Source organism: Nelumbo nucifera, chromosome 4 (assembly GCF_055504915.1).
Source record: "Nelumbo nucifera cultivar China Antique chromosome 4, China Antique-T2T, whole genome shotgun sequence".
Lineage (NCBI taxonomy): Eukaryota > Viridiplantae > Streptophyta > Magnoliopsida > Proteales > Nelumbonaceae > Nelumbo > Nelumbo nucifera.
Genome location: NC_142652.1, coordinates 50,761,211 through 50,788,362, shown reverse-complemented (window position 1 = coordinate 50,788,362; position 27,152 = coordinate 50,761,211). Strand labels below are relative to the sequence as shown.

The 27,152-nt window shown below is 46.2% G+C and overlaps 43 non-coding genes and 15 pseudogenes across 43 annotated transcripts; all 58 read left to right on the top strand.

Moving 5' to 3' along the window:
- The first annotated feature begins 111 nt into the window (after positions 1 to 111).
- Positions 112 to 230, top strand: LOC148793719 (5S ribosomal RNA; annotated as a pseudogene).
- Positions 231 to 583: 353 nt separating this feature from the next.
- Positions 584 to 702, top strand: LOC148793718 (5S ribosomal RNA). Its single transcript, XR_016071535.1, has one exon. It is a non-coding gene; the product is annotated as a 5S ribosomal RNA (ribosomal RNA).
- A 354-nt stretch (positions 703 to 1,056) lies between these two features.
- On the top strand, positions 1,057 to 1,175 carry LOC148793717 (5S ribosomal RNA; annotated as a pseudogene).
- A 355-nt stretch (positions 1,176 to 1,530) lies between these two features.
- Positions 1,531 to 1,649, top strand: LOC148793716 (5S ribosomal RNA; annotated as a pseudogene).
- Positions 1,650 to 2,002: 353 nt separating this feature from the next.
- Positions 2,003 to 2,121, top strand: LOC148793715 (5S ribosomal RNA). Its single transcript, XR_016068931.1, has one exon. It is a non-coding gene; the product is annotated as a 5S ribosomal RNA (ribosomal RNA).
- Positions 2,122 to 2,476: 355 nt separating this feature from the next.
- LOC148793714 (5S ribosomal RNA) lies at positions 2,477 to 2,595 on the top strand (annotated as a pseudogene).
- A 355-nt stretch (positions 2,596 to 2,950) lies between these two features.
- LOC148793713 (5S ribosomal RNA) lies at positions 2,951 to 3,069 on the top strand. The gene has a single exon (XR_016073201.1). It is a non-coding gene; the product is annotated as a 5S ribosomal RNA (ribosomal RNA).
- Positions 3,070 to 3,423: 354 nt separating this feature from the next.
- Positions 3,424 to 3,542, top strand: LOC148793712 (5S ribosomal RNA). The gene has a single exon (XR_016074836.1). It is a non-coding gene; the product is annotated as a 5S ribosomal RNA (ribosomal RNA).
- A 355-nt stretch (positions 3,543 to 3,897) lies between these two features.
- Positions 3,898 to 4,016, top strand: LOC148793711 (5S ribosomal RNA). Its single transcript, XR_016072859.1, has one exon. It is a non-coding gene; the product is annotated as a 5S ribosomal RNA (ribosomal RNA).
- Positions 4,017 to 4,371: 355 nt separating this feature from the next.
- On the top strand, positions 4,372 to 4,490 carry LOC148793710 (5S ribosomal RNA). Its single transcript, XR_016071995.1, has one exon. It is a non-coding gene; the product is annotated as a 5S ribosomal RNA (ribosomal RNA).
- Positions 4,491 to 4,844: 354 nt separating this feature from the next.
- LOC148793709 (5S ribosomal RNA) lies at positions 4,845 to 4,963 on the top strand. The gene has a single exon (XR_016073690.1). It is a non-coding gene; the product is annotated as a 5S ribosomal RNA (ribosomal RNA).
- A 354-nt stretch (positions 4,964 to 5,317) lies between these two features.
- Positions 5,318 to 5,436, top strand: LOC148793708 (5S ribosomal RNA). The gene has a single exon (XR_016071626.1). It is a non-coding gene; the product is annotated as a 5S ribosomal RNA (ribosomal RNA).
- Positions 5,437 to 5,790: 354 nt separating this feature from the next.
- On the top strand, positions 5,791 to 5,909 carry LOC148793707 (5S ribosomal RNA). Its single transcript, XR_016072579.1, has one exon. It is a non-coding gene; the product is annotated as a 5S ribosomal RNA (ribosomal RNA).
- A 355-nt stretch (positions 5,910 to 6,264) lies between these two features.
- LOC148793706 (5S ribosomal RNA) lies at positions 6,265 to 6,383 on the top strand (annotated as a pseudogene).
- A 352-nt stretch (positions 6,384 to 6,735) lies between these two features.
- LOC148793705 (5S ribosomal RNA) lies at positions 6,736 to 6,854 on the top strand. The gene has a single exon (XR_016073135.1). It is a non-coding gene; the product is annotated as a 5S ribosomal RNA (ribosomal RNA).
- A 354-nt stretch (positions 6,855 to 7,208) lies between these two features.
- LOC148793704 (5S ribosomal RNA) lies at positions 7,209 to 7,327 on the top strand. The gene has a single exon (XR_016074518.1). It is a non-coding gene; the product is annotated as a 5S ribosomal RNA (ribosomal RNA).
- A 355-nt stretch (positions 7,328 to 7,682) lies between these two features.
- Positions 7,683 to 7,801, top strand: LOC148793703 (5S ribosomal RNA; annotated as a pseudogene).
- A 354-nt stretch (positions 7,802 to 8,155) lies between these two features.
- Positions 8,156 to 8,274, top strand: LOC148793702 (5S ribosomal RNA; annotated as a pseudogene).
- A 352-nt stretch (positions 8,275 to 8,626) lies between these two features.
- On the top strand, positions 8,627 to 8,745 carry LOC148793701 (5S ribosomal RNA). Its single transcript, XR_016070460.1, has one exon. It is a non-coding gene; the product is annotated as a 5S ribosomal RNA (ribosomal RNA).
- Positions 8,746 to 9,099: 354 nt separating this feature from the next.
- LOC148793700 (5S ribosomal RNA) lies at positions 9,100 to 9,218 on the top strand. Its single transcript, XR_016074956.1, has one exon. It is a non-coding gene; the product is annotated as a 5S ribosomal RNA (ribosomal RNA).
- Positions 9,219 to 9,570: 352 nt separating this feature from the next.
- Positions 9,571 to 9,689, top strand: LOC148793699 (5S ribosomal RNA). Its single transcript, XR_016075215.1, has one exon. It is a non-coding gene; the product is annotated as a 5S ribosomal RNA (ribosomal RNA).
- Positions 9,690 to 10,043: 354 nt separating this feature from the next.
- Positions 10,044 to 10,162, top strand: LOC148793698 (5S ribosomal RNA). The gene has a single exon (XR_016070019.1). It is a non-coding gene; the product is annotated as a 5S ribosomal RNA (ribosomal RNA).
- Positions 10,163 to 10,516: 354 nt separating this feature from the next.
- LOC148793697 (5S ribosomal RNA) lies at positions 10,517 to 10,635 on the top strand (annotated as a pseudogene).
- A 354-nt stretch (positions 10,636 to 10,989) lies between these two features.
- LOC148793696 (5S ribosomal RNA) lies at positions 10,990 to 11,108 on the top strand. The gene has a single exon (XR_016070377.1). It is a non-coding gene; the product is annotated as a 5S ribosomal RNA (ribosomal RNA).
- Positions 11,109 to 11,462: 354 nt separating this feature from the next.
- On the top strand, positions 11,463 to 11,581 carry LOC148793695 (5S ribosomal RNA). Its single transcript, XR_016069525.1, has one exon. It is a non-coding gene; the product is annotated as a 5S ribosomal RNA (ribosomal RNA).
- Positions 11,582 to 11,933: 352 nt separating this feature from the next.
- Positions 11,934 to 12,052, top strand: LOC148793694 (5S ribosomal RNA; annotated as a pseudogene).
- Positions 12,053 to 12,406: 354 nt separating this feature from the next.
- LOC148793693 (5S ribosomal RNA) lies at positions 12,407 to 12,525 on the top strand. Its single transcript, XR_016070459.1, has one exon. It is a non-coding gene; the product is annotated as a 5S ribosomal RNA (ribosomal RNA).
- A 354-nt stretch (positions 12,526 to 12,879) lies between these two features.
- LOC148793692 (5S ribosomal RNA) lies at positions 12,880 to 12,998 on the top strand. Its single transcript, XR_016074573.1, has one exon. It is a non-coding gene; the product is annotated as a 5S ribosomal RNA (ribosomal RNA).
- Positions 12,999 to 13,350: 352 nt separating this feature from the next.
- Positions 13,351 to 13,469, top strand: LOC148793691 (5S ribosomal RNA). The gene has a single exon (XR_016069651.1). It is a non-coding gene; the product is annotated as a 5S ribosomal RNA (ribosomal RNA).
- Positions 13,470 to 13,823: 354 nt separating this feature from the next.
- LOC148793690 (5S ribosomal RNA) lies at positions 13,824 to 13,942 on the top strand. Its single transcript, XR_016070323.1, has one exon. It is a non-coding gene; the product is annotated as a 5S ribosomal RNA (ribosomal RNA).
- A 354-nt stretch (positions 13,943 to 14,296) lies between these two features.
- LOC148793689 (5S ribosomal RNA) lies at positions 14,297 to 14,415 on the top strand (annotated as a pseudogene).
- A 354-nt stretch (positions 14,416 to 14,769) lies between these two features.
- Positions 14,770 to 14,888, top strand: LOC148793688 (5S ribosomal RNA). The gene has a single exon (XR_016068926.1). It is a non-coding gene; the product is annotated as a 5S ribosomal RNA (ribosomal RNA).
- Positions 14,889 to 15,242: 354 nt separating this feature from the next.
- On the top strand, positions 15,243 to 15,361 carry LOC148793687 (5S ribosomal RNA). Its single transcript, XR_016070854.1, has one exon. It is a non-coding gene; the product is annotated as a 5S ribosomal RNA (ribosomal RNA).
- A 352-nt stretch (positions 15,362 to 15,713) lies between these two features.
- On the top strand, positions 15,714 to 15,832 carry LOC148793686 (5S ribosomal RNA). The gene has a single exon (XR_016075243.1). It is a non-coding gene; the product is annotated as a 5S ribosomal RNA (ribosomal RNA).
- A 354-nt stretch (positions 15,833 to 16,186) lies between these two features.
- On the top strand, positions 16,187 to 16,305 carry LOC148793685 (5S ribosomal RNA). The gene has a single exon (XR_016070079.1). It is a non-coding gene; the product is annotated as a 5S ribosomal RNA (ribosomal RNA).
- A 354-nt stretch (positions 16,306 to 16,659) lies between these two features.
- On the top strand, positions 16,660 to 16,778 carry LOC148793684 (5S ribosomal RNA; annotated as a pseudogene).
- Positions 16,779 to 17,132: 354 nt separating this feature from the next.
- LOC148793683 (5S ribosomal RNA) lies at positions 17,133 to 17,251 on the top strand (annotated as a pseudogene).
- A 354-nt stretch (positions 17,252 to 17,605) lies between these two features.
- Positions 17,606 to 17,724, top strand: LOC148793682 (5S ribosomal RNA; annotated as a pseudogene).
- A 354-nt stretch (positions 17,725 to 18,078) lies between these two features.
- On the top strand, positions 18,079 to 18,197 carry LOC148793681 (5S ribosomal RNA). The gene has a single exon (XR_016068925.1). It is a non-coding gene; the product is annotated as a 5S ribosomal RNA (ribosomal RNA).
- Positions 18,198 to 18,551: 354 nt separating this feature from the next.
- Positions 18,552 to 18,670, top strand: LOC148793680 (5S ribosomal RNA). The gene has a single exon (XR_016070853.1). It is a non-coding gene; the product is annotated as a 5S ribosomal RNA (ribosomal RNA).
- Positions 18,671 to 19,022: 352 nt separating this feature from the next.
- Positions 19,023 to 19,141, top strand: LOC148793679 (5S ribosomal RNA). The gene has a single exon (XR_016069654.1). It is a non-coding gene; the product is annotated as a 5S ribosomal RNA (ribosomal RNA).
- Positions 19,142 to 19,495: 354 nt separating this feature from the next.
- On the top strand, positions 19,496 to 19,614 carry LOC148793678 (5S ribosomal RNA). Its single transcript, XR_016075016.1, has one exon. It is a non-coding gene; the product is annotated as a 5S ribosomal RNA (ribosomal RNA).
- A 354-nt stretch (positions 19,615 to 19,968) lies between these two features.
- Positions 19,969 to 20,087, top strand: LOC148793677 (5S ribosomal RNA; annotated as a pseudogene).
- A 354-nt stretch (positions 20,088 to 20,441) lies between these two features.
- On the top strand, positions 20,442 to 20,560 carry LOC148793676 (5S ribosomal RNA). Its single transcript, XR_016071811.1, has one exon. It is a non-coding gene; the product is annotated as a 5S ribosomal RNA (ribosomal RNA).
- A 354-nt stretch (positions 20,561 to 20,914) lies between these two features.
- Positions 20,915 to 21,033, top strand: LOC148793675 (5S ribosomal RNA). The gene has a single exon (XR_016073689.1). It is a non-coding gene; the product is annotated as a 5S ribosomal RNA (ribosomal RNA).
- A 354-nt stretch (positions 21,034 to 21,387) lies between these two features.
- On the top strand, positions 21,388 to 21,506 carry LOC148793674 (5S ribosomal RNA). Its single transcript, XR_016071625.1, has one exon. It is a non-coding gene; the product is annotated as a 5S ribosomal RNA (ribosomal RNA).
- A 343-nt stretch (positions 21,507 to 21,849) lies between these two features.
- On the top strand, positions 21,850 to 21,968 carry LOC148793673 (5S ribosomal RNA). Its single transcript, XR_016071373.1, has one exon. It is a non-coding gene; the product is annotated as a 5S ribosomal RNA (ribosomal RNA).
- Positions 21,969 to 22,323: 355 nt separating this feature from the next.
- On the top strand, positions 22,324 to 22,442 carry LOC148793672 (5S ribosomal RNA). Its single transcript, XR_016069689.1, has one exon. It is a non-coding gene; the product is annotated as a 5S ribosomal RNA (ribosomal RNA).
- Positions 22,443 to 22,797: 355 nt separating this feature from the next.
- LOC148793671 (5S ribosomal RNA) lies at positions 22,798 to 22,919 on the top strand (annotated as a pseudogene).
- Positions 22,920 to 23,191: 272 nt separating this feature from the next.
- Positions 23,192 to 23,310, top strand: LOC148793670 (5S ribosomal RNA). Its single transcript, XR_016069688.1, has one exon. It is a non-coding gene; the product is annotated as a 5S ribosomal RNA (ribosomal RNA).
- Positions 23,311 to 23,665: 355 nt separating this feature from the next.
- On the top strand, positions 23,666 to 23,784 carry LOC148793669 (5S ribosomal RNA). The gene has a single exon (XR_016069640.1). It is a non-coding gene; the product is annotated as a 5S ribosomal RNA (ribosomal RNA).
- Positions 23,785 to 24,138: 354 nt separating this feature from the next.
- LOC148793668 (5S ribosomal RNA) lies at positions 24,139 to 24,257 on the top strand. The gene has a single exon (XR_016072761.1). It is a non-coding gene; the product is annotated as a 5S ribosomal RNA (ribosomal RNA).
- Positions 24,258 to 24,611: 354 nt separating this feature from the next.
- On the top strand, positions 24,612 to 24,730 carry LOC148793667 (5S ribosomal RNA). The gene has a single exon (XR_016071836.1). It is a non-coding gene; the product is annotated as a 5S ribosomal RNA (ribosomal RNA).
- A 354-nt stretch (positions 24,731 to 25,084) lies between these two features.
- On the top strand, positions 25,085 to 25,203 carry LOC148793666 (5S ribosomal RNA). Its single transcript, XR_016069753.1, has one exon. It is a non-coding gene; the product is annotated as a 5S ribosomal RNA (ribosomal RNA).
- Positions 25,204 to 25,557: 354 nt separating this feature from the next.
- On the top strand, positions 25,558 to 25,676 carry LOC148793665 (5S ribosomal RNA). The gene has a single exon (XR_016072760.1). It is a non-coding gene; the product is annotated as a 5S ribosomal RNA (ribosomal RNA).
- A 354-nt stretch (positions 25,677 to 26,030) lies between these two features.
- LOC148793664 (5S ribosomal RNA) lies at positions 26,031 to 26,149 on the top strand. The gene has a single exon (XR_016071835.1). It is a non-coding gene; the product is annotated as a 5S ribosomal RNA (ribosomal RNA).
- A 354-nt stretch (positions 26,150 to 26,503) lies between these two features.
- Positions 26,504 to 26,622, top strand: LOC148793663 (5S ribosomal RNA). Its single transcript, XR_016070117.1, has one exon. It is a non-coding gene; the product is annotated as a 5S ribosomal RNA (ribosomal RNA).
- Positions 26,623 to 26,976: 354 nt separating this feature from the next.
- Positions 26,977 to 27,095, top strand: LOC148793662 (5S ribosomal RNA). Its single transcript, XR_016070512.1, has one exon. It is a non-coding gene; the product is annotated as a 5S ribosomal RNA (ribosomal RNA).
- The last annotated feature ends 57 nt before the right edge of the window (positions 27,096 to 27,152 follow it).

The following is a 27,152-nucleotide window of genomic DNA, read 5'->3' as shown; positions in this document are numbered from 1 at the left end:
TGTGCACGGTTACCAAGGGAGGAAGGCTGCATACACATTTTTTTCAAATCTAAAACAATTAATGGAAGGGAGCAAGATAGTTCATATAGATCTAAGCGAGCATGAGTTAAACGGATCGATCATACCAGCACTAATGCACCGGATCCCATCAGAACTCCGAAGTTAAGTGTGCTTGGGCGAGAGTAGTACTAGGATGGGTGACCTCCTGGGAAGTCCTTTTGTTGCACCCCAATTTTATTAATATTTTATTCCGATATCGTATTTGCAAATTCCATTTGTCGTTTCGGCGAGACAAACTCAAACAACGCGCCGGATACTCGGACCATTTGCGGCACGATCGTCATTACTGAATGGGAACCGTGCAAAAACCGGGCTTTTGGCATTCGTCGTGCATTGTGGGCCCCGCGATAGTATTGCATTTATCCGGTGGTGCGGTAGATCTGAAAAGCAAACAATCCGCTCACGTAGGAGCTTGTGCACGGTTACCAAGGGAGGAAGGCTGCATACAGTTTTTTTAAATCTAAAACAATTAATGGAGGGGAGCAAGATAGTGCATAAAGATCTAAGCGAGCATGAATTAAACGGGTGCGATCATACCAGCACTAATGCACCGGATCCCATCAGAACTCCGAAGTTAAGTGTGCTTGGGCGAGAGTAGTACTAGAATGGGTGACCTCCTGGGAATTCCTCGTGTTGCACCCCAATTTTCTTAATATTTTATTTTGATTTGTATTTGCAAATTCCATTTGTTCTTTCGGCGATACAACTGGAAACAACGCGTCGGATACTCGGACCATTTGCGGCACGATCGTCATTACTGAATGGCAACGATGCAGGAACCGGGCTTTCAGCATTCGTCGTGCATTGTGGGCCCCGCAATAGTATTGCATTTATCCGGTGGTGCGGCAGATCTGAAAAGCAAACAATCCGCTCACATAGGAGATTGTGCACGGTTACCAAGGGAGGAAGGCTGCATACACAGTTTTTTCAAATCTAAAACAATTAATGGAGGGGAGCAAGATAGTGCATAAAGATCTAAGCGAGCATGAATTAAACGGGTGCGATCATACCAGCACTAGTGCACCGGATCCTATCAGAACTCCGAAGTTAAGTGTGCTTCGGCGAGAGTAGTAGTAGGATGGGTGACCTCCTGGGAAGTCCTCGTGTTGCACCCTAATTTTATTAATATTTTATTTCGATATCGTATTTGCAAATTCCATTTGTCGTTTCGGCGAGACAAACGCAAACAACGCGCCGAATACTCGGACCATTTGCGGCACGATTGTCATTACTGAATGGGAACCGTGCAAAAACCGGGCTTTTGGCATTCGTCGTGCATTGTGGGCCCCGCGATAGTATTGTATCTATCCGGGGGTGCGGCAGATCTGAAAAGCAAACACTCTGCTCACGTAAGAGCTTGTGCACGGTTACCAAGGGAGGAAGGCTGCATACACAGTTTTTTCAAGTCTAAAACAATTAATGGAGGGGAGCAAAAGAGTGCATAAAGATCTAAGCGAGCATGAATAAAATGGGTGTGATCATACTAACACTAATGCACCGAATCCCATCAGAACTCCGAAGTTAAGTGTGCTTGGGCGAGAGTAGTACTAGGATGGGTGACCCCCTGGGAAGTCCTCGTGTTCCACCCCAATTTTATTAATATTTTATTTTGATTTGTATTTGCAAATTCCATTTGTTGTTTCTGGGAGACAATTGGAAACAATGCGCCGGATACTCGTAGCATTTGCGGCACGATCGTCATTACTGAATGGCAACGATGCAAGAACCGGGCTTTCGGCATTCGTCATGCATTGTGGGCCCCGCGATAGTATTGCATCTATCCGGAGGTGCGGCAGATCTGAACAGCAAACACTCCGCTCACGTAAGAGCTTGTGCACGGTTACCAAGGGAGGAAGGCTGCATACACATTTTTTTCAAATCTAAAACAATTAATGGAAGGGAGCCAAAAGTTCATAAAGATCTAAGCGAGCATGAATTAAACGGGTGCGATCATACCAGCACTAATGCACCGGATCCCATCAGAACTCCGAAATTAAGTGTGCTTGGGCGAGAGTAGTACTAGGATGGGTGACCTCCTCGGAAGTCCTCGTGTTGCACCCCAATTTTATTAATATTTTATTTCGATATCGTATTTGCAAATTCCATTTGTCGTTTCGGCGAGACAAACGCAAACAACGTGCCGGATACTCGGACCATTTGCGGCACGATTGTTATTACTGAATGGGAAGCGTGCAAAAACCGGGCTTTTGGCATTCGTCGTGCATTGTGGGCCCCGTGATAGTATTGCATCTATCCGGGGGTGCGGCAGATCTGAAAAGCAAATACTCTGCTCACGTAGGAGCTTGTGCACGGTTACCAAGGGAGGAAGGCTGCATACACAGTTTTTTCAAGTCTAAAACAATTAATGGAGGGGAGCAAGATAGTGCATAAAGATCTAAGCGAGCATGAATTAAACGGGAGCGATCATACCAGCACTAATGCACCGGATCCCATTACAACTCCGAAGTTAAGTGTGCATGGGAGAGAGTAGTATTAGGATGGGTGACCTCCTGGGAAGTCCTTGTGTTGCACCCCAATTTTATTAATATTTTATTTCGATATCGTATTTGCAAATTCCATTTGTCGTTTCGACGAGACAAAAGCAAACAACGCGCCGGATACTCGGACCATTTGCGGCACGATTGTCATTACTGAATGGGAACCGTGCAAAAACCGGGCTTTTGGCATTCGTCGTGCATTGTGGGCCCCGCGATAGTATTGCATCTATCCGGGGGTGCGGCAGATCTGAAAAGCAAACACTCTGCTCACGTAAGAGCTTGTGCACGGTTACCAAGGGAGGAAGGCTGCATACACAGTTTTTTCAAGTCTAAAACAATTAATGGAGGGGAGCAAGATAGTGCATAAAGATGTAAGCGAGCATGAATTAAACGGGTGCGATCATACCAGCACTAATGCACCGGATCCCATCAGAACTCCGAAGTTAAGCGTGCTTGGGCGAGAGTAGTACTAGGATGTGTGACCTCCTGGGAAATCCTCGTGTTGCACCCCAATTTTATTAATATTTTATTTTGATTTGTATTTGCAAATTCCATTTGTTTTTTCTAGGAGACAACTGGAAACAATGCGTCGGATACTCGGACCATTTGCGGAACGATCGTCATTACTGAATGGCAACGATGCAAGAACCGGGCTTTCGGCATTCGTCATGCATTGTGGGCCCCGCGATAGTATTGCATCTATCCGGAGGTGCGGCAGATTTGAAAAACAAACACTCCGCTCACGTAGGAGCTTGTGCATGGTTACCAAGGGAGGAAGGCTGCATACATATTTTTTTCAAATCTAAAACAATTAATGGAAGGGAGCAAGATAGTTCATAAAGATCTAAGCGAGCATGAATTAAACGGGTGCGATCATACCAGCACTAATGCACCGGATCCCATCAGAACTCCAAAGTTAAGTGTGCTTGGGCGAGAGTAGTACTTGGATGGGTGACCTCCTGGGAAGTCCTTGTGTTGCACCCCAATTTTATTAATATTTTATTTCGATATCGTATTTGCAAATTCCATTTGTCGTTTCGACGAGACAAACTCAAACAACGCGCCGGATACTCGGACCATTTGCTGCACGATCGTCATTACTGAATGGGAACCGTGCATAAACCGAGCTTTTGGCATTCGTCGTGCATTGTGGGCCCCGAGATAGTATAGCATCTATCCGGGGGTGCGGCAGATCTGAAAAGCAAACACTCTGCTCACGTAGGAGCTTGTGCACGGTTACCAAGGGAGGAAGGCTGCATACACAGTTTTTTCAAGTCTAAAACAATTAATGGAGGGGAGCAAGATAGTGCATAGAGATCTAAGCGAGCATGAATTAAACGGGTGCGATCATACCAGCACTAATGCACCGGATCCCATCAGAACTCCGAAGTTAAGTGTGCATGGGCGAGAGTAGTAGTAGGATGGGTGACCTCCTGGGAAGTCCTCGTGTTGCACCCCAATTTTATTAATATTTTATTTCGATATCGTATTTGCAAATTCCATTTGTCGTTTCGGCGAGACAAACGCAAACAACGCGCCGAATACTCGAACCATTTGCGGCACGATTGTCATTACTGAATGGGAACCGTGCAAAAACCGGGCTTTTGGCATTCGTCGTGCATTGTGGGCCCCGCGATTGTATTGTATCTATCCGGGGGTGCGGCAGATCGGAAAAGCAAACACTCTGCTCACGTAAGAGCTTGTGCACGGTTACCAAGGGAGGAAGGCTGCATACACAGTTTTTTCAAATCTAAAACAATTAATGGAGGGGAGCAAGATAGTGCATAAAGATGTAAGCGAGCATGAATTAAACGGGTGCGATCATACCAGCACTAATGCATCGGATCCCATCAGAACTCCGAAGTTAAGCGTGCTTGGGCGAGAGTAGTACTAGGATGGGTGACCTCCTGGGAAGTCCTCGTGTTGCACCCTAATTTTATTAATATTTTATTTTGATTTGTATTTGCAAATTCCATTTGTTGTTTCTGGGAGACAACTGGAAACAATGCGTCGGATACTCGGACCATTTGCGGCACGATCGTCATTACTGAATGGCAATGATGCAGGAACCGGGCTTTCGGCATTTGTCGTGCAATGTGGGCCCCGCGATAGTATTGCATTTATCCGGTGGTGCGGCAGATCTGAAAAGCAAACAATCCACTCACGTAGGAGCTTGTGCACGGTTACCAAGGGAGGAAGGCTGCATACACAGTTTTTTTAAATCTAAAACAATTAATGGAGGGGAGCAAGATAGTGCATAAAGATTTAAGCGAGCATGAATTAAACGGGTGCGATCATACCAACACTAATGCACCGGATCCCATCAGAACTCCGAAGTTAAGTGTGCTTGGGCGAGAGTAGTACTAGAATGGGTGACCTCCTGGGAAGTCCTCGTGTTGCACCCCAATTTTCTTAATATTTTATTTTGATTTGTAGTTGCAAATTCCATTTGTTGTTTCAGCGATACAACTGGAATCAACGCGTCGGATACTCGGACCATTTGCGGCACGATCTTCATTTCTGAATGGCAACGATGCTGGAACCGGGCTTTCGGCATTCGTCGTGCATTGTGGGCCCCGCGATAGTATTGCATTTATCCGGTGGTTCGGCAGATCTGAAAAGCAAACAATCCGCTCACGTAGGATCTTGAGCACGGTTACCAAGGGAGGAAGGCTGCATACACAGTTTTTTCAAATCTAAAACAATTAACGGAGGGGAGCAAGATAGTGCATAATGATCTAAGCGAGTATGAATTAAACGGGTGCGATCATACCAGCACTAATGCACCGGATCCCATCAGAACTCCGAAGTTAAGTGTGCTTGGGCGAGAGTAGTACTAGAATGGGTGACCTCCTGGGAAGTCCTCGTGTTGCACCCCAATTTTATTAATATTTTATTTTGATTTGTATTTGCAAATTCCATTTGTTGTTTCGGCGATACATCTGGAAACAACGCGTCGGATACTCGGACCATTTGCGGCACGATCGTCATTACTGAGTGGCAACGATGCAAGAACCGGACTTTCGGCATTCGTCATGCATTGTGGGCCCCGCGATAGTTTTGCATCTATCTGGAGGTGCGGCAGATCTGAAAAGCAAACACTCCGCTCACGTTGGACTTTGTGCACGGTTACCAAGGGAGGAAGGCTGCATACACATTTTTTTAAAATCTAAAACAAATAATGGAGGGGAGCAAGATAGTGCATAATGATCTATGCGAGCATGAATTAAACGGGTGCGATCATACCTGCACTAATGCACCGGATCCCATCAGAACTCCGAAGTCAAGTGTGCTTGGGCGAGAGTAGTACTAGGATGGGTGACCTCCTGGGAAGTCCTCGTGTTGCACCCCAATTTTATTAATATTTTATTTCGATATCGTATTTGCAAATTCCATTTGTCGTTTCGGCGAGACAAACGCAAACAACGCGCCAGATACTCGGACCATTTGCGGCACGATCGTCATTACTGAATGGGAACCGTGCAAAAACCGGGCTTTTGGCATTCGTCGTGCATTGTGGGCCCCGCGATAGTATTGCATCTATCCGTGGGTGCGGCAGATCTGAAAGGCAAACACTCTGCTCACGTAGGAGCTTGTGCACGGTTACCGAGGGAGGAAGGCTGCATACACAGTTTTGTCAAGTCTAAAACAATTAATGGAGGGGAGCAAGATAGTTCATAAAGATCTAAGCGAGCATGAATTAAACGGTTGCGATCATACCAGCACTAATGCACCGGATCCCAACAGAACTTCGAAGTTAAGTGTGCTTGGGCGAGAGTAGTATTAGGATGGGTGACCTCCTGGGAAGTCCTCGTGTTGCACCCCAATTTTCTTAATATTTTATTTTGATTTGTATTTGCAAATTCCATTTGTGGTTTCTGGGATAACTGGAAACAATGCGTCGGATAGTCGGACCATTTGCGGCACGATCGTCATTTCTGAATGGCAACGATGCAGGAACCGGACTTTCGGCATTCGTCGTGCATTGTGGGCCCCGCGATAGTATTGCATTTATCCGGTGGTGTGGTAGATCTGAAAAGCAAACAATCCGCTCACGTAGGAGCTTCTGCACGGTTACCTAGGGAGGAAGGCTGCATACACAGTTTTTTCAAATCTAAAACAATTAATGGAGGGGAGCAAGATAGTGCATAAAGATCTAAGCGAGCATGAATTAAACGGGTGCGATCATACCAGCACTAATGCACCGGATCCCATCAGAACTCCGAAGTTAAGTATGCTTGGGCGAGAGTAGTACTAGAATGGGTGACCTCCTGGGAAGTCCTCGTGTCGCACCCCAATTTTATTAATATTTTATTTTGATTTGTATTTGCAAATTCCATTTGTTGTTTCGGCGATACAACTGGAAACAACGCGTCGGATACTCGGACCATTTGCGGCACGATTGTCATTACTGAATGGCAACGATGCTAGAACCGGGCTTTCGGCATTCGTCATGCATTGTGGACCCCGCGATAGTTTTGCATCTATCCGGAGGTGCGGCAGATCTGAAAAGCAAATACTCTGCTCACGTAGGAGCTTGTGCACAGTTACCAAGGGAGGAAGGCTGCATACACATTTTTTTCAAATCTAAAACAAATAATGGAGGGGAGCAAGATAAATCATAAAGATATAAGCGAGCATGAATTAAACGGGTGCGATCATACCAGCACTAATGCACCGGATCCCATTAGAACTCCGAAGATAAGTGTGCTTGGGCGAGAGTAGTACTAGGATGGGTGACCTCCTGCGAAGTCCTCGTGTTGCACCCCAATTTTATTTATATTTTATTTCAATATCGTATTTGCAAATTCCATTTGTCGTTTCGGCGAGACAAACGAAAACAACGCGCTGGATACTCGGACCATTTGCGGCACGATCGTCATTACTGAATGGGAACCGTGCAAAAACCGGGCTTTTGTCATTCGTCGTGCATTGTGGGCCCCGCGATAGTATTGCATCTATCCGGGGGTGCGGCTGATCTGAAAATCAAACACTCTGCTCACGTAGGAGCTTGTGCACGGTTACCAAGGGAGGAAGGCTGCATACACAGTTTTTTCATGTCTAAAACAATTAATGGAGGGGAGCAAGATAGTGCATAAAGATCTAAGCGAGCATGAATTAAATGGGTGCGATCATAGCAGCACTAATGCACTGGATCCCATCAGAACTCCGAAGTTAAGCGTGCTTGGGCAAGAGTAGTATTAGGATGGGTGACCTCCTGTGAAGTCCTCGTGTTGCACCCTAATTTTATTAATATTTTATTTTGATTTGTATTTGCAAATTCCATTTGTTGTCTCTGGGAGACAACTGGAAACAATGCGTCGGATAATCGGACCATTTGCGGCACGATCGTCATTACTATATGGCAACGATCCAGGAACCGGGCTTCCGGCATTCGTCGTGCATTGTGGGCCCCGTGATAGTATTGCATTTATCCGGTGGTGCGGCATATCTGAAAAGCAAACAATCCGCTCACGTAGGAGCTTGTGCACGGTTACCAAGGGAGGAAGGCTGCATACACAGTTTTTTCAAATCTAAAACAATTAATGGAGGGGAGCAAGATAGTGCATAAAGATCTAAGCGAGCATGAATTAAACGGGTGCGATCATACCAGCACTAATGCACCGCATCCCAACAGAACTCCGAAGTTAAGTGTGCTTGGGTGAGAGTAGAACTAGAATGGGTGACTTCCTGGGAAGTCCTCGTGTTGCACCCCAATTTTCTTAATATTTTATTTTGATTTGTATTTGCAAATTCCATTTGTTGTTTCGGCGATACAACTGGAAACAACGCGTCGGATACTCGGACCATTTGCGGCACGATCGTCATTACTGAATGGCAACGATGCAAGAACTGGGCTTTTGGCATTCGTCGTGCATTGTGGGCCCCGCGATAGTATTGCATCTATCCGGGGGGGCGGTAGATCTGAAAAGCAAACACTCTGCTCACGTAGGAGCTTGTGCACGGTTACCAAGGGAGGAAGGCTGCATACACAGTTTTTTCAAGTCAAACAATTAATGGAGGGAAGCAAGGTAGTGCATAAAGATCTAAGCGAGCATGAATTAATCGGGAGCGATCATACCAGCACTAATGCATCGGATCCCATCAGAACTCCGAAGTTAAGCGTGCTTGGGCGAGAGTAGTACTAGGATGCGTGACCTCCTGGGAAGTCCTCGTGTTGCACCCCAATTTTCTTAATATTTTATTTTGATTTGTATTTGCAAATTCCATTTGTTGTTTCGGCGATACAACTGGAAGCAACGCGTCGGATACTCGGACCATTCGCGGCACGATCGTCATTACTGAATGGCAACGATGCAGGAACCGGGCTATCGGCATTCGTCGTGCATTGTGGGCCCCGCGATAGTATTGCATTTATCCGGTGGTGCGGCAGATCTGAAAAGCAAACAATCCGCTCACGTAGGAGCTTGTGCACGGTTACCAAGGGAGGAAGGCTGCATACACAGTTTTTTCAAATCTAAAACAATTAATGGACGGGAGCAAGATACTGCATAAAGATCTAAGCGAGCATGAATTAAACGGGTGCGATCATACCAGCACTAATGCACCGGATCCCATCAGAACTCCGAAGTTAAGTGTGCTTGGGCGAGAGTAGTAATCAGATGGGTGACCTCCTGGGAAGTCCTCGTGTTGCACCCCAATTTTATTAATATTTTATTTTGATTTGTATTTGCAAATTCCATTTGTTGTTTCTGGGAGAACTGGAAACAATGCGTCGGATACTCGGACCATTTGCGGCACGATCGTCATTACTGAATGGCAACGATGCAGGAACCGGACTTTCGGCATTCGTCGTGCATTGTGGGCCCCGCGATAGTATTGCATTTATCCGGTGGTGCGGCAGATCTGAAAAACAAACAATCCGCTCACGTAGGTGCTTGTGCACGGTTACCAAGGGAGGAAGGCTGCATACACAGTTTTTTCAAGTCTAAAACAATTAATGGAGGGAAGCAAGATAGTGCATAAAGATCTAAGCGAGCGTGAATTAATCGGGTGCGATCGTACCAGCACTAATGCACCGGATCCCCTCAGAACTCCGAAGTTAAGTGTGCTTGGGCGAGAGTAGTACTAGGATGGGTGACCTCCTGGGAAGTCCTCGTGTTGCACCCCAATTTTCTTAATATTTTATTTTGATTTGTATTTGCAAATTCCATTTGTTGTTTCGGCGATACAACTGGAAACAACACGTCGGATACTCGGACCATTTGCGGCACGATCGTCATTACTGAATGGCAACGATGCAGGAACCGGGCTTTCGGCATTCGTCGTGCATTGTGGGCCCCGCGATAGTATTGCATTTATCCGGTGGTGCGGCAGATCTGAAAAGCAAACAATCAGCTCACGTAGGAGCTTGTGCACGGTTACCAAGGGAGGAAGAATGCATACACAGTTTTTTCAAATCTAAAACAATTAATGGAGGGGAGCAAGATAGTGCATAAAGATCTAAGCGAGCATGAATTAAACGGGTGCGATCATACCAGCACTAATGCTCCGGATCCCATCAGAACTCCGAAGTTAAGTGTGCTTGGGCGAGAGTAATATTAGAATGGGTGACCTCCTGGGAAGTCCTCGTGTTGCACCCCAATTTTATTAATATTTTATTTTGATTTGTACTTGCAAATTCCATTTGTTGTTTTTGGGAGACAACTGGAAACAATTCGTCGGATACTCGGACCATTTGCGGCACGATCGTCATTACTATATGGCAACGATGCAGGAACCGGGCTTCCAGCATTCGTCGTGCATTGTGGGCCCCGCGATAGTATTGCATTTATCCGGTGGTGCGGCATATCTGAAAAGCAAACAATCCGCTCACGTTGGAGCTTGTGCACGGTTACCAAGGGAGGAAGGCTGCATACACAGTTTTTTCAAATCTAAAACAATTAATGGAGGGGAGCAAGATAGTGCATAAAGATCTAAGCGAGCATGAATTAAACGGGTGCGATCATACCAGCTCTAATGCACCGGATCCCAACAGAACTCCGAAGTTAAGTGTGCTTGGGTGAGAGTACAACTAGAATGGGTGACTTCCTGGGAAGTCCTCGTGTTGCACCCCAATTTTATTAATATTTTATTTTGATTTGTATTTGCAAATTCCATTTGTTGTTTCGGCGATACAACTGGAAACAACGCGTCGGATACTCGGACCATTTGCGGCACGATCGTCATTACTGAATGGCAACGATGCAAGAACTGGGCTTTTGGCATTCGTCGTGCATTGTGGGCCCCGCGATAGTATTGCATCTATCCGGGGGTGCGGTAGATCTGAAAAGCAAACACTCTGCTCACGTAGGAGCTTGTGCACGGTTACCAAGGGAGGAAGGCTGCATACACAGTTTTTTCAAGTCTAAAACAATTAATGGAGGGAAGCAAGGTAGTGCATAAAGATCTAAGCGAGCATGAATTAATCGGGTGCGATCATACCAGCACTAATGCATCGGATCCCATCAGAACTCCGAAGTTAAGCGTGCTTGGGCGAGAGTAGTACTAGGATGCGTGACCTCCTGGGAAGTCCTCGTGTTGCACCACAATTTTCTTAATATTTTATTTTGATTTGTATTTGCAAATTCCATTTGTTGTTTTGGCGATACAACTGGAAACAACGCGTCGGATACTCAGACCATTTGCGGCACGATCGTCATTACTGAATGGCAACGATGCAGGAACCGGGCTTTCGGCATTCGTCGTGCATTGTGGGCCCCGCGATAGTATTGCATTTATCCGGTGGTGCGGCAGATCTGAAAAGCAAACAATCCGCTCACGTAGGAGCTTGTGCACTGTTACCAAGGGAGGAAGGCTGCATACACAGTTTTTTCAAATCTAAAACAATTAATGGAGGGGAGCAAGATAGTGCATCAAGATCTAAGCGAGCATGAATTAAACGGGTGAGATCATACCAGCACTAATGCATCGGATCCCATCAGAACTCCGAAGTTAAGTGTGCTTGGGCGAGAGTAGTACTAGGATGGGTGACCTCCTGGGAAGTCCTCGTGTTGCACCCCAATTTTATTAATATTTTATTTTGATTTGTATTTGCAAATTCCATTTGTTGTTTATGGGAGAACTGGAAACAATGCGTCGGATACTCGGACCATTTGCGGCACGATCGTCATTACTGAATGGCAACGATGCAGGAACCGGACTTTCGGCATTCGTCGTGCATTGTGGGCCCCGCGATAGTATTGCATTTATCCGGTGGTGCGGCAGATCTGAAAAACAAACAATCCGCTCACGTAGGAGCTTGTGCACGGTTACCAAGGGAGGAAGGCTGCATACACAGTTTTTTCAAATCTAAAACAATTAATGGAGGGGAGCAAGATAGTGCATAAAGATCTAAGCGAGCATGAATTAAACGGGTGCGATCATACCAGCACTAATGCACCGCATCCCAACAGAACTCCGAAGTTAAGTGTGCTTGGGTGAGAGTAGAACTAGAATGGGTGACTTCCTGGGAAGTCCTCGTGTTGCACCCCAATTTTCTTAATATTTTATTTTGATTTGTATTTGCAAATTCCATTTGTTGTTTCGGCGATACAACTGGAAACAACGCGTCGGATACTCGGACCATTTGCGGCACGATCGTCATTACTGAATGGCAACGATGCAAGAACTGGGCTTTTGGCATTCGTCGTGCATTGTGGGCCCCGCGATAGTATTGCATCTATCCGGGGGTGCGGTAGATCTGAACAGCAAACACTCTGCTCACGTAGGAGCTTGTGCACGGTTACCAAGGGAGGAAGGCTGCATACACAGTTTTTTCAAGTCTAAAACAATTAATGGAGGGAAGCAAGGTAGTGCATAAAGATCTAAGCGAGCATGAATTAATCGGGAGCGATCATACCAGCACTAATGCATCGGATCCCATCAGAACTCCGAAGTTAAGCGTGCTTGGGCGAGAGTAGTACTAGGATGCGTGACCTCCTGGGAAGTCCTCGTGTTGCACCCCAATTTTCTTAATATTTTATTTTGATTTGTATTTGCAAATTCCATTTGTTGTTTCGGCGATACAACTGGAAACAACGCGTCGGATACTCGGACCATTCGCGGCACGATCGTCATTACTGAATGGCAACGATGCAGGAACCGGGCTTTCGGCATTCGTCGTGCATTGTGGGCCCCGCGATAGTATTGCATTTATCCGGTGGTGCGGCAGATCTGAAAAGCAAACAATCCGCTCACGTAGGAGCTTGTGCACGGTTACCAAGGGAGGAAGGCTGCATACACAGTTTTTTCAAATCTAAAACAATTAATGGAGGGGAGCAAGATACTGCATAAAGATCTAAGCGAGCATGAATTAAACGGGTGCGATCATACCAGCACTAATGCACCGGATCCCATCAGAACTCCGAAGTTAAGTGTGCTTGGGCGAGAGTAGTAATCGGATGGGTGACCTCCTGGGAAGTCCTCGTGTTGCACCCCAATTTTATTAATATTTTATTTTGATTTCTATTTGCAAATTCCATTTGTTGTTTCTGGGAGAACTGGAAACAATGCGTCGGATACTCGGACCATTTGCGGCACGATCGTCATTACTGAATGGCAACGATGCAGGAACCGGACTTTCGGCATTCGTCGTGCATTGTGGGCCCCGCGATAGTAATGCATTTATCCGGTGGTGCAGCAGATCTGAAAAACAAACAATGCGCTCACGTAGGTGCTTGTGCACGGTTACCAAGGGAGGAAGGCTGCATACACAGTTTTTTCAAGTCTAAAACAATTAATGGAGGGAAGCAAGATAGTGCATAAAGATCTAAGCGAGCGTGAATTAATCGGGTGCGATCGTACCAGCACTAATGCACCGGATCCCCTCAGAACTCCGAAGTTAAGTGTGCTTGGGCGAGAGTAGTACTAGGATGGGTGACTTCCTGGGAAGTCCTCGTGTTGCACCCCAATTTTCTTAATATTTTATTTTGATTTGTATTTGCAAATTCCATTTGTTGTTTCGGCGATACAACTGGAAACAACACGTCGGATACTCGGACCATTTGCGGCACGATCGTCATTACTGAATGGCAACGATGCAGGAACCGGGCTTTCGGCATTCGTCGTGCATTGTGGGCCCCGCGATAGTATTGCATTTATCCGGTGGTGCGGCAGATCTGAAAAGCAAACAATCAGCTCACGTAGGAGCTTGTGCACGGTTACCAAGGGAGGAAGGCTGCATACACAGTTTTTTCAAATCTAAAACAATTAATGGAGGGGAGCAAGATAGTGCATAAAGATCTAAGCGAGCATGAATTAAACGGGTGCGATCATACCAGCACTAATGCTCCGGATCCCATCAGAACTCCGAAGTTAAGTGTGCTTGGGCGAGAGTATTATTAGAATGGGTGACCTCCTGGGAAGTCCTCGTGTTGCACCCCAATTTTATTAATATTTTATTTTGATTTGTACTTGCAAATTCCATTTGTTGTTTTTGGGAGACAACTGGAAACAATGCGTCGGATACTCGGACCATTTGCGGCACGATCGTCATTACTATATGGCAACGATGCAGGAACCGGGCTTCCGGCATTCGTCGTGCATTGTGGGCCCCGCGATAGTATTGCATTTATCCGGTGGTGCGGCATATCTGAAAAGCAAACAATCCGCTCACGTAGGAGCTTGTGCACGGTTACCAAGGGAGGAAGGCTGCATACACAGTTTTTTCAAATCTAAAACAATTAATGCAGGGGAGCAAGATAGTGCATAAAGATCTAAGCGAGCATGAATTAAACGGGTGCGATCATACCAGCACTAATGCACCGGATCCCAACAGAACTCCGAAGTTAAGTGTGCTTGGGTGAGAGTAGAACTAGAATGGGTGACTTCCTGGGAAGTCCTCGTGTTGCACCCCAATTTTCTTAATCTTTTATTTTGATTGGTATTTGCAAATTCCATTTGTTGTTTCGGCGATACAACTGGAAACAACGCGTCGGATACTCGGACCATTTGCGGCACGATCGTCATTACTGAATGGCAACGATGCAAGAACTGGGCTTTTGTCATTCGTCGTGCATTGTGGGCCCCGCGATAGTATTGCATCTATCCGGGGGTGCGGTAGATCTGAAAAGCAAACACTCTGCTCACGTAGGAGCTTGTGCACGGTTACCAAGGGAGGAAGGCTGCATACACAGTTTTTTCAAGTCTAAAACAATTAATGGAGGGAAGCAAGGCAGTGCATAAAGATCTAAGCGAGCATGAATTAATCGGGTGCGATCATACCAGCACTAATGCATCGGATCCCATCAGAACTCCGAAGTTAAGCGTGCTTGGGCGAGAGTAGTACTAGGATGCGTGACCTCCTGGGAAGTCCTCGTGTTGCACCCCAATTTTCTTAATATTTTATTTTGATTTGTATTTGCTAATTCCATTTGTTGTTTCGGTGATACAACTGGAAACAACGCGTCGGATACACGGACCATTTGCGGCACGATCGTCATTACTGAATGGCAACGATGCAGGAACCGGGCTTTCGGCATTCGTCGTGCATTGTGGGCCCCGTGATAGTATTGCATTTATCCGGTGGTGCGGCAGATCTGAAAAGCAAACAATCCGCTTACGTAGGAGCTTGTGCACGGTTACCAAGGGAGGAAGGCTGCATACACAGTTTTTTCAAATCTAAAACAATTAATGGAGGGGAGCAAGATACTGCATAAAGATCTAAGCGAGCATGAATTAAACGGGTGCGATCATACCAGCACTAATGCACCGGATCCCATCAGAACTCCGAAGTTAAGTGTGCTTGGGCGAGAGTAGTACTAGGATGGGTGACCTCCTGGGAAGTCCTCGTGTTGCACCCCAATTTTATTAATATTTTATTTTGATTTGTATTTGCAAATTCCATTTGTTGTTTCTGGGAGAACTGGAAACAATGCGTCGGATACTCGGACCATTTGCGGCACGATCGTCATTACTGAATGGCAACGATGCAGGAACCGGACTTTCGGCATTCGTCGTGCATTGTGGGCCCCGCGATAGTATTGCATTTATCCGGTGGTGCGGCAGATCTGAAAAACAAACAATCCGCTCACGTAGGAGCTTGTGCACGGTTACCAAGGAAGGAAGGCTGCATACACAGTTTTTTCAAGTCTAAAACAATTAATGGAGGGAAGCAAGATAGTGCATAAATATCTAAGCGAGCGTGAATTAATCGCGTGCGACCATACCAGCACTAATGCACCGGATCCCCTCAGAACTCCGAAGTTAAGCGTGCTTGGGCGAGAGTAGTATTTGGATGGGTGACCTCCTGGGAAGTCCTCGTGTTGCACCCCAATTTTCTTAATATTTTATTTTGATTTGTATTTGCAAATTCCATTTGTTGTTTCGGCGATACAACTGGAAACAACACGTCGGATACTCGGACCATTTGCGGCACGAACGTCATTACTGAATGGCAACGATGCAGGAACCGGGCTTTCGGCATTCGTCGTGCATTGTGGGCCCCGCGATAGTATTGCATTTATCCGGTGGTGCGGCAGATCTGAAAAGCAAACAATCCGCTCACGTAGGAGCTTGTGCACGGTTACCAAGGGAGGAAGGCTGCATACACAGTTTTTTCAAATCTAAAACAATTAATGGAGGGGAGCAAGATAGTGCATAAAGATCTAAGCGAGCATGAATTAAACGGGTGCGATCATACCAGCACTAATGCACCGGTTCCCATCAGAACTCCGAAGTTAAGTGTGCTTGGGCGAGAGTATTACTAGAATGGGTGACCTCCTGGGAAGTCCTCGTGTTGCACCCCAATTTTATTAATATTTTATTTTGATTTGTACTTGCAAATTCCATTTGTTGTTTTTGGGAGACAACTGGAAACAATGCGTCGGATACTCGGACCATTTGCGGCACGATCGTCATTACTATATGGCAACGATGCAGGAACCGGGCTTCCGGCATTCGTCGTGCATTGTGGGCCCCGCGATAGTATTGCATTTTTCCGGTGGTGCGGCATATCTGAAAAGCAAACAATCCGCTCACGTAGGAGCTTGTGCACGGTTACCAAGGGAGGAAGGCTTTATACACAGTTTTTTCAAATCTAAAACAATTAATGGAGGGGAGCAAAATAGTGCATAAAGATCTAAGCGAGCATGAATTAAACGGGTGCGATCATACCAGCACTAATGCACCGGATCCCAACAGAACTCCGAAGTTAAGTGTGCTTGGGTGAGAGTAGAACTAGAATGGGTGACTTCCTGGGAAGTCCTCGTGTTGCACCCCAATTTTCTTAATCTTTTATTTTGATTTGTATTTGCAAATTCCATTTGTTGTTTCGGCGATACAACTGGAAACAACGCGTCGGATACTCGGACCATTTGCGGCACGATCGTCATTACTGAATGGCAACGATGCAGGAACCGGGCTTTCGGCATTCGTCGTGCATTGTGGGCCCCGCGATAGTATTGCATTTATCCGGTGGTGCGGCAGATCTGAAAAGCAAACAATCAGCTCACGTAGGAGCTTGTGCACGGTTACCAAGGGAGGAAGGCTGCATACACAGTTTTTTCAAATCTAAAACAATTAATGGAGGGGAGCAAGATAGTGCATAAAGATCTAAGCGAGCATGAATTAAACGGGTGCGATCATACCAGCACTAATGCTCTGGATCCCATCAGAACTCCGAAGTTAAGTGTGCTTGGGCGAGAGTATTATTAGAATGGGTGACCTCCTGGGAAGTCCTCGTGTTGCACCCCAATTTTATTAATATTTTATTTTGATTTGTACTTGCAAATTCCATTTGTTGTTTTTGGGAGACAACTGGAAACAATGCGTCGGATACTCGGACCATTTGCGGCACGATCGTCATTACTATATGGCAACGATGCAGGAACCGGGCTTCCGGCATTCGTCGTGCATTGTGGGCCCCGCGATAGTATTGCATTTATCCGGTGGTGCGGCATATCTGAAAAGCAAACAATCCGCTCACGTAGGAGCTTGTGCACGGTTACCAAGGGAGGAAGGCTGCATACACAGTTTTTTCAAATCTAAAACAATTAATGGAGGGGAGCAAAATAGTGCATAAAGATCTAAGCGAGCATGAATTAAACGGGTGCGATCATACCAGCACTAATGCACCGGATCCCAACAGAACTCCGAAGTTAAGTGTGCTTGGGTGAGAGTAGAACTAGAATGGGTGACTTCCTGGGAAGTCCTCGTGTTGCACCCCAATTTTCTTAATCTTTTATTTTGATTTGTATTTGCAAATTCCATTTGTTGTTTCGGCGATACAACTGGAAACAACGCGTCGGATACTCGGACCATTTGCGGCACGATCGTCATTACTGAATGGCAACGATGCAAGAACTGGGCTTTTGTCATTCGTCGTGCATTGTGGGCCCCGCGATAGTATTGCATCTATCCGGGGGTGCGGTAGATCTGAAAAGCAAACACTCTGCTCACGTAGGAGCTTGTGCACGGTTACCAAGGGAGGAAGGCTGCATACACAGTTTTTTCAAGTCTAAAACAATTAATGGAGGGAAGCAAGGTAGTGCATAAAGATCTAAGCGAGCATGAATTAATCGGGTGCGATCATACCAGCACTAATGCATCGGATCCCATCAGAACTCCGAAGTTAAGCGTGCTTGGGCGAGAGTAGTACTAGGATGCGTGACCTCCTGGGAAGTCCTCGTGTTGCACCCCAATTTTCTTAATATTTTATTTTGATTTGTATTTGCTAATTCCATTTGTTGTTTCGGTGATACAACTGGAAACAACGCGTCGGATACACGGACCATTTGCGGCACGATCGTCATTACTGAATGGCAACGATGCAGGAACCGGGCTTTTGGCATTCGTCGTGCATTGTGGGCCCCGCGATAGTATTGCATTTATCCGGTGGTGCGGCAGATCTGAAAAGCAAACAATCCGCTTACGTAGGAGCTTGTGCACGGTTACCAAGGGAGGAAGGCTGCATACACAGTTTTTTCAAATCTAAAACAATTAATGGAGGGGAGCAAGATACCGCATAAAGATCTAAGCGAGCATGAATTAAACGGGTGCGATCATACCAGCACTAATGCACCGGATCCCATCAGAACTCCGAAGTTAAGTGTGCTTGGGCGAGAGTAGTACTAGGATGGGTGACCTCCTGGGAAGTCCTCGTGTTGCACCCCAATTTTATTAATATTTTATTTTGATTTGTATTTGCAAATTCCATTTGTTGTTTCTGGGAGAACTGGAAACAATGCGTCGGATACTCGGACCATTTGTGGCACGATCGTCATTACTGAATGGCAACGATGCAGGAACCGGACTTTCGGCATTCGTCGTGCATTGTGGGCCCCGCGATAGTATTGCATTTATCCGGTGGTGCGGCAGATCTGAAAAACAAACAATCCGCTCACGTAGGAGCTTGTGCACGGTTACCAAGGAAGGAAGGCTGCATACACAGTTTTTTCAAGTCTAAAACAATTAATGGAGGGAAGCAAGATAGTGCATAAATATCTAAGCGAGCGTGAATTAATCGCGTGCGACCATACCAGCTCTAATGCACCGGATCCCCTCAGAACTCCGAAGTTAAGCGTGCTTGGGCGAGAGTAGTATTTGGATGGGTGACCTCCTGGGAAGTCCTCGTGTTGCACCCCAATTTTCTTAATATTTTATTTTGATTTGTATTTGCAAATTCCATTTGTTGTTTCGGCGATACAACTGGAAACAACACGTCGGATACTCGGACCATTTGCGGCACGATCGTCATTACTGAATGGCAACGATGCAGGAACCGGGCTTTCGGCATTCGTCGTGCATTGTGGGCCCCGCGATAGTATTGCATTTATCCGGTGGTGCGGCAGATCTGAAAAGCAAACAATCCGCTCACGTAGGAGCTTGTGCACGGTTACCAAGGGTGGAAGGCTGCATACACAGTTTTTTCAAATCTAAAACAATTAATGGAGGGGAGCAAGATAGTGCATAAAGATCTAAGCGAGCATGAATTAAACGGGTGCGATCATACCAGCACTAATGCACCGGATCCCATCAGAACTCCGAAGTTAAGTGTGCTTGGGCGAGAGTATTACTAGAATGGGTGACCTCCTGGGAAGTCCTCGTGTTGCACCCCAATTTTATTAATATTTTATTTTGATTTGTACTTGCAAATTCCATTTGTTGTTTTTGGGAGACAACTGGAAACAATGCGTCGGATACTCGGACCATTTGCGGCACGATCGTCATTACTATATGGCAACGATGCAGGAACCGGGCTTCCGGCATTCGTCGTGCATTGTGGGCCCCGCGATAGTATTGCATTTTTCCGGTGGTGCGGCATATCTGAAAAGCAAACAATCCGCTCACGTAGGAGCTTGTGCACGGTTACCAAGGGAGGAAGGCTGCATACACAGTTTTTTCACATCTAAAACAATTAATGGAGGGGAGCAAGATAGTGCATAAAGATCTAAGCGAGCATGAATTAAACGGGTGCGATCATACCAGCAATAATGCACCGGATCCCAACAGAACTCGGAAGTTAAGTGTGCTTGGGTGAGAGTACAACTAGAATGGGTGACTTCCTGGGAAGTCCTCGTGTTGCACCCCAATTTTATTAATATTTTATTTTGATTTGTATTTGCAAATTCCATTTGTTGTTTCGGCGATACAACTGGAAACAACGCGTCGGATACTCGGACCATTTGCGGCACGATCGTCATTACTGAATGGCAATGATGCAAGAACTGGGCTTTTGGCATTCGTCGTGCATTGTGGGCCCCGCGATAGTATTGCATCTATCCGGGGGTGCGGTAGATCTGAAAAGCAAACACTCTGCTCACGTAGGAGCTTGTGCACGGTTACCAAGGGAGGAAGGCTGCATACACAGTTTTTTCAAGTCTAAAACAATTAATGGAGGGAAGCAAGGTAGTGCATAAAGATCTAAGCGAGCATGAATTGATCGGGTGCGATCATACCAGCACTAATGCACCGGATCCCATCAGAACTCCGAAGTTAAGCGCGCTTGGGCGAGAGTAGTACTAGGATGGGTGACCTCCTGGGAAGTCCTCGTGTTGCACCCCAATTTTCTTAATATTTTATTTTGATTTGTATTTGCAAATTCCATTTGTTGTTTCGGCGATACAACTGGAAACAACACGTCGGATACTCGGACTATTTGCGGCACGATCGTCATTACTGAATGGCAACGATGCAGGAACCGGGCTTTCGGCATTTGTCGTGCATTGTGGGCCCCGCGATAGTATTGCATTTATCCGGTGGTGCGGTAGATCTGAAAAGCAAACAATCCGCTCACGTAGGAGCTTGTGCACGGTTACCAAGGGAGGAAGGCTGCATACACAGTTTTTTTAAATCTAAAACAATTAATGGAGGGGAGCAAGATAGTGCATAAAGATTTAAGCGAGCATGAATTAAACGGGTGCGATCATACCAACACTAATGCACCGGATCCCATCAGAACTCCGAAGTTAAGTGTGCTTGGGCGAGAGTAGTACTAGAATGGGTGACCTCCTGGGAAGTCCTCGTGTTGCACCCCAGTTTTCTTAATATTTTATTTTGATTTGAATTTGCAAATTCCATTTGTTGTTTCGGCGATACAACTGGAAACAACGCGTCGGATACTCGAACCATTTGCGGCATGATCGTCATTACTGAATGGCAACGATGCTGGAACCGGGCTTTCGGCATTCGTCGTGGATTGTCGGCCCCGCGATAGTATTGCATTTATCCGGTGGTGCGGCATATCTGAAAAGCAAACAATCCGCTCACGTAGGAGCTTGTGCACGGTTACCAAGGGAGGAAGGCTACATACACAGTTTTTTCAAATCTAAAACAATTAATGGAGGGGAGCAAGATAGTGCATAAAGATCTAAGCGAGCATGAATTAAACGGGTGCGATCATACCAGCACTAATGCACCGGATCCCATCAGAACTCCGAAGTTAAGTGTGCTTGGGCGAGAGTAGTACTAGAATGGGTGACCTCCTGGGAAGTCCTCGTGTTGCACCCCAATTTTATTTTGATTTGTATTTGCAAATTCCATTTGTTGTTTCGGCGATACATCTGGAAACAACGCGTCGGATACTCGGACCATTTGCGGCACGATCGTCATTACTGAGTGGCAACGATGCAAGAACCGGACTTTCGGCATTCGTCATGCATTGTGGGCCCCGCGATAGTATTGCATCTATCCGGAGGTGCGGCAGATCTGAAAAGCAAACACTCCGCTCACGTAGGAGCTTGTGCACGGTTACCAAGGGAGGAAGGCTGCATACACATTTTTTTCAAATCTAAAACAATTAATGGAGGGGAGCAAGATAGTGCATAAAGATCTACGCGAGCATGAATTAAACGGGTGCGATCATACCTGCACTAATGCACCGGATCCCATCAGAACTCCGAAGTTAAGTGTGCTTGGGCGAGAGTAGTACTAGGATGGGTGACCTCCTGGGAAGTCCTCGTGTTGCACCCCAATTTTATTAATATTTTATTTCGATATCGTATTTGCAAATTCCATTTGTCGTTTCGGCGAGACAAACGCAAACAACGCGCCGGATACTCGGACCATTTGCGGCACGATCGTCATTACTGAATGGGAACCGTGCAAAAACCGGGCTTTTGGCATTCGTCGTGCATTGTGGGCCCCGTGATAGTATTGCATCTATCCGGGGGTGCGGCAGATCTGAAAAGCAAACACTCTGCTCACGTAGGAGCTTGTGCACGGTTACCAAGGGAGGAAGGCTGCATACACAGTTTTTTCAAGTCTAAAACAATTAATGGAGGGGAGCAAGATAGTGCATAAAGATCTAAGCGAGCATGAATTATACGGGTGCGATCATACCAGCACTAATGCACCGGATCCCATTAGAACTCCGAAGATAAGTGTCCTTGGGCGAGAGTAGTACTAGGATGGGTGACCTCCTGCGAAGTCCTCGTGTTGCACCCCAATTTTATTAATATTTTATTTCTATATCGTATTTGCAAATTCCATTTGTCGTTTCGGCGAGACAAACGAAAACAACGCGCCGGATACTCGGACCATTTGCGGCACGATCGTCATTACTGAATGGGAACCGTGCAAAAACCGGGCTTTTGTCATTCGTCGTGCATTGTGGGCCCCGCGATAGTATTGCATCTATCCGGGGGTGCGGCAGATCTGAAAAGCAAAAACTCTGCTCACGTAGGAGCCTGTGCACGGTTACCAAGGGAGGTAGGCTGCATACACAGTTTTTTCATGTCTAAAACAATTAATGGAGGGGAGCAAGATAGTGCATAAAGATCTAAGCGAGCATGAATTAAACGGGTGCGATCATACCAGCACTAATGCACCGGATCCCATCAGAACTCCGAAGTTAAGTATGCTTGGGCGAGAGTAGTACTAGAATGGGTGACCTCCTGGGAACAACTGGAAACAACGCGTCGGATACTCGGACCATTTGCGGCACGATCGTCATTACTGAATGGCAACGATGCTAGAACCGGGCTTTCGGCATTCGTCATGCATTGTGGACCCCGCGATAGTATTGCATCTATCCGGAGGTGCGGCAGATCTGAAAAGCAAATACTCCGCTCACGTAGGAGCTTGTGCACAGTTACCAAGGGAGGAAGGCTGCATACACATTTTTTTCAAATCTAAAACAAATAATGGAGGGGAGCAAGATAGTTCATAAAGATCTAAGCGAGCATGAATTAAACGGGTGCGATCATACCAGCACTAATGCACCGGATCCCATTAGAACTCCGAAGATAAGTGTCCTTGGGCGAGAGTAGTACTAGGATGGGTGACCTCCTGCGAAGTCCTCGTGTTGCACCCCAATTTTATTAATATTTTATTTCAATATCGTATTTGCAAATTCCATTTGTCGTTTCGGCGAGACAAACGAAAACAATGCGCCGGATACTCGGACCATTTGCGGCACGATCGTCATTACTGAATGGGAACCGTGCAAAAACAGGGCTTTTGTCATTCGTCGTGCATTGTGGGCCCCGCGATAGTATTGCATCTATCCGGGGGTGCGGCAGATCTGAAAAGCAAACACTCTGCTCACGTAGGAGCTTGTGCACGGTTACCAAGGGAGGAAGGCTGCATACACAGTTTTTTCATGTCTAAAACAATTAATGGAGGGGAGCAAAATAGTGCATAAAGATCTAAGCGAGCATGAATTAAACGGGTGCGATCATAGCAGCACTAATGCACTGGATCCCATCAGAACTCCGAAGTTAAGCGTGCTTGGGCGAGAGTAGTACTAGGATGGGTGACCTCCTCGGAAGTCCTCGTGTTGCACCCCAATTTTTTTAATATTTTATTTTGATTTGTATTTGCAAATTCCATTTGTTGTTTCTGGGAGACAACTGGAAACAATGCGTCGGATACTCGGACCATTTGCGGCACGATCGTCATTACTATATGGCAACGATCCAGGAACCGGGCTTCCGGCATTCGTCGTGCATTGTGGGCCCCGCGATAGTATTGCACTTATCCGGTGGTGCGGCATATCTGAAAAACAAACAATCCGCTCACGTAGGATCTTGTGCACGGTTACCAAGGGAGGAAGGCTGCATACACAGTTTTTTCAAATCTAAAACAATTAATGGAGGGAAGCAAGATAGTGCATAAAGATCTAAGCGAGCATGAATTAATCGGGTGCGATCATACCAGCACTAATGCACCGGATCCCATCAGAACTCCGAAGTTTAGCGTGCTTGGGCGAGAGTAGTACTAGGATGGGTGACCTCCTGGGAAGTCCTCGTGTTGCACCCCAATTTTCTTAATATTTTATTTTGATTTGTATTTGCAAATTCCATTTGTTGTTTCGGCGATACAACTGGAAACAACACGTCGGATACTCGGACCATTTGCGGCACGATCGTCATTACTGAATGGCAACGATGCAGGAACCGGGCTTTCGGCATTCGTCGTGCATTATGGGCCCCGCGATAGTATTGCATTTATCCGGTGGTGCGGCAGATCTGAAAAGCAAACACTCCGCTCACGTAGGAGCTTGTGCACGGTTACCAAGGGAGGAAGGCTGCATACACAGTTTTTTCAAATCTAAAACAATTAATGGAGGGGAGCAAGATAGTGCATAAAGATCTAAGTGAGCGTGAATTAATCGGGTGCGATCATACCAGCACTAATGCACCGGATCCCATCAGAACTCCGAAGTTAAGCGTGCTTGGGTGAGAGTAGTACTTGGATGGGTGACCTCCTGGGAAGTCCTCGTGTTGCACCCCAATTTTCTTAATATTTTATTTTGATTTGTATTTGCAAATTCCATTTGTTGTTTCGGCGATACAACTGGAAACAACACGTCGGATACTCGGACCATTTGCGGCACGATCGTCATTAGTGAATGGCAACGATGTAGGAACCGGGCTTTCGGCATTCGTCGTGCATTGTGGGCCCCGCGATAGTATTGCATTTATCCGGTGGTGTGGCAGATCTGAAAAACAAACAATCCTTTCACGTAGGAGCTTGTGCACGGTTACCAAGGGAGGAAGGCTGCATACACAGTTTTTTCAAATCTAAAACAATTAGTGGAGGGGAGCAAGATAGTGCATAAAGATCTAAGCGAGCGTGAATTAATCGGGTGCGATCAGACCAGCACTAATGCACCGGATCCCATCAGAACTCCGAAGTTAAGTGTGCTTGGGCGAGAGTATTACTAGAATGGGTGACCTCCTGGGAAGTCCTCGTGTTGCACCCCAATTTTATTAATATTTTATTTTGATTTGTATTTGCAAATTCCATTTGTTGTTTCTGGGAGACAACTGGAAACAATGCGTCGGATACTCGGACCATTTGCGGCACGATCGTCATTACTATATGGCAACGATCCAGGAACCGGGCTTCCGGCATTCGTCGTGCATTGTGGGCCCCGCGATAGTATTGCACTTATCCGGTGGTGCGGCATATCTGAAAAACAAACAATCCGCTCACGTAGGATCTTGTGCACGGTTACCAAGGGAGGAAGGCTGCATACACAGTTTTTTCAAATCTAAAACAATTAATGGAGGGAAGCAAGATAGTGCATAAAGATCTAAGCGAGCATGAATTAATCGGGTGCGATCATACCAGCACTAATGCACCGGATCCCATCAGAACTCCGAAGTTTAGCGTGCTTGGGCGAGAGTAGTACTAGGATGGGTGACCTCCTGGGAAGTCCTCGTGTTGCACCCCAATTTTCTTAATATTTTATTTTGATTTGTATTTGCAAATTCCATTTGTTGTTTCGGCGATACAACTGGAAACAACACGTCGGATACTCGGACCATTTGCGGCACGATCGTCATTACTGAATGGCAACGATGCAGGAACCGGGCTTTCGGCATTCGTCGTGCATTATGGGCCCCGCGATAGTATTGCATTTATCCGGTGGTGCGGCAGATCTGAAAAGCAAACACTCCGCTCACGTAGGAGCTTGTGCACGGTTACCAAGGGAGGAAGGCTGCATACACAGTTTTTTCAAATCTAAAACAATTAATGGAGGGGAGCAAGATAGTGCATAAAGATCTAAGTGAGCGTGAATTAATCGGGTGCGATCATACCAGCACTAATGCACCGGATCCCATCAGAACTCCGAAGTTAAGCGTGCTTGGGTGAGAGTAGTACTTGGATGGGTGACCTCCTGGGAAGTCCTCGTGTTGCACCCCAATTTTCTTAATATTTTATTTTGATTTGTATTTGCAAATTCCATTTGTTGTTTCGGCGATACAACTGGAAACAACACGTCGGATACTCGGACCATTTGCGGCACGATCGTCATTAGTGAATGGCAACGATGTAGGAACCGGGCTTTCGGCATTCGTCGTGCATTGTGGGCCCCGCGATAGTATTGCATTTATCCGGTGGTGCGGCAGATCTGAAAAACAAACAATCCGCTCACGTAGGAGCTTGTGCACGGTTACCAAGGGAGGAAGGCTGCATACACAGTTTTTTCAAATCTAAAACAATTAGTGGAGGGGAGCAAGATAGTGCATAAAGATCTAAGCGAGCGTGAATTAATCGGGTGCGATCAGACCAGCACTAATGCACCGGATCCCATCAGAACTCCGAAGTTAAGTGTGCTTGGGTGAGAGTAGTACTAGAATGGGTGACTTCCTGGGAAGTCCTCGTGTTGCACCCCAATTTTATTAATATTTTTTTTTGATTTGTATTTGCAAATTCCATTTGTTGTTTCGGCGATACAACTGGAAACAACGCGTCGGATACTCGGACCATTTGCGGCACGATCGTCATTACTGAACGGCAACGATGCAAGAACCGGGCTTTTGGCATTCGTCATGCATTGTGGGCCCCGCGATAGTATTGCATCTATCCGGGGGTGCGGCAGATCTGAAAAGCAAACACTCTGCTCACGTAGGAGCTTGTGCACGGTTACCAAGGGAGGAAGGCTGCATACACATTTTTCTCAAATCTAAAACAATTAATGGAGGGGAGCAAGATAGTGCATAAAGATCTAAGCGAGCATGAATTAATCGGGTGCGAACATACCAGCACTAATGCACCGGATCCCATCAGAACTCCGAAGTTTAGCGTGCTTTGGCGAGAGTAGTACTAGGATGGGTGACCTCCTGGGAAGTCCTCGTGTTGCACCCCAATTTTCTTAATATTTTATTTTGATTTGTATTTGCAAATTCCATTTGTTGTTTCGGC